Below are 1,871 nucleotides of genomic sequence, written 5' to 3'. Positions count from 1 at the left end.
TTTATAATTTATTTATAATCTATTCCAGTGGGTTTTACTCTCAGGCTCAGATGAGTTTTGAGAGAGAGCTGATAGGTCTGGACTCAGGGGGCTGGCTCAAAAAAAGGCCAGCACTCCTGAATGGGGGTACTGTTAAAGACTGGAGAGATGGCTTAGTGGTTAAGGTGCTTCCCTGTGTAGCCTAAGGACCCATGTTTGACTCTCCAGATCCAACATAAGCCAGACACACAAAGGTGAGGCAAGCGCAAGGTTGCACATGCCCACTAGGTGGCGCAAGCATCAGTAGTTTGATTGCAGTGGCTGAGGTCCTGGTGGGCCAATTCTCTCTCTCTTTCTCTGTCTTTTGCTCTCACTGAAAATAATTTTTTTAATTTAATTTTACTTTTTCTCAATTTTTAAAAACATTTTCCATAGTTATAAAAAATATCCCATGGTAATACCCTCCCTCCCCCCCTTTTCCCCTTTGAAATTCCACTCTCCATCATATCCCCTCCCCATCTCAATAAGTCTCTCTTTTATTTTGATGTCATGATCTTTCCCTCCTCTTATGATGGTCTTGTGTAGGTAGGTAGTGTCAGGCACTATGAGGTCATGGATATTGAGGCCATTTTATGTCTGGAGGAGCGCTAAAAATAATTTGAAAAAAAAAAAAGGATGAGATTAGACTAGATCAAAAGCTGAAATCTCTTTGGGCCCATCCTTAGCTGACTGCCCAAAAATAAAGCTACCTGGCTAATTCTCCCCCAATAGGATATCTGATCACCCACACAGAGGCAGGCAATAAGTGGCAATAAAAAGGGCTGAGACAACCCAAGATAATTTGGCTGTATGTCTGTGTTGTGGTTACCTTCTCATTGCTGGCACAAAACACCTGGCCAAATCAATTGTGGGAGGACAGGGTTTGTTTTGGCTTACAGTCTCACGGGCTCCATGATGGCGGGGGTTGATGGGGGGGAAGGATGCCACCAGCAAAGCACCTTGGCTGCAGCAGGTGGGAAACAGCAGCCGGAGGGCGAGCCACCTGACATTGGTAAGCTAGGGGCTCATAGACTTTAAGGTCTGTCCCCAGTAAGACTCCATTTCCCTAATTGCCATCAGTGGAGAACTAACATGCTAGTTTACAAGGCACCTAATTCAACCTGGCAAGTTCTACTCGCTCCACAATCACTGCCGTCCTAATCAGTTGATCAGCCTTGTCTGTGCTACTGAGTTCCAGGAACTTGAGTTGACAATTCTCTTACATCTGTTTGTACTGCCTGGCTTGGCATCCGCTAATGGGAAAAGCCATTACACTCCAAAAGGAGCTTTATTTCAAATCTATTGACACGTTTCTTTCTTTCATTCATAACAAAGATAAACCTACAATAGCTAACCCATCCAAGGTGTCAATCCAATCACAGGGATGGAATTTTTGACCAAATCCCCTCTTAATAGCTCACCTCTCTTGACTGGAGAGATGGCTTAGTGGATAAGGCACTTGCTGGCTAAGCCAAAGGTTCGATTCCCCAGGACCCACGTAAGCCAGATGCACTAGGTGGCACATGCAACTGGAGTTTGTTTGCAGTGGCTAAAGGCCCTGGTGTGCCCATTCTTTCTCTCAAGTAAATAAATAAAATAACATATATATTTTTAAAAAACTTACCTCTCAATGCCCTCACAGTGGGGATTACTTTACAATGCCACCAAGCAGGAAGTGAGGCCATGAATAACTGTAGGAATTCATTGTAGCATCTCAGGGCAATAGGGTCACATCCTTGGGCAAGGACGGACTTGCCAAAAAGGTTAAAGGAAACCAGTGTCCACTGGAAGTTGTTACAATAGTCAAAATCTTAATGGCCACATTGAGTAGAACTTTCAACACAGCTAAAAAA

Source organism: Jaculus jaculus, chromosome 3 (assembly GCF_020740685.1).
Source record: "Jaculus jaculus isolate mJacJac1 chromosome 3, mJacJac1.mat.Y.cur, whole genome shotgun sequence".
In the NCBI taxonomy this organism is placed as follows: domain Eukaryota; kingdom Metazoa; phylum Chordata; class Mammalia; order Rodentia; family Dipodidae; genus Jaculus; species Jaculus jaculus.
This window is presented reverse-complemented; position numbering follows the sequence as displayed.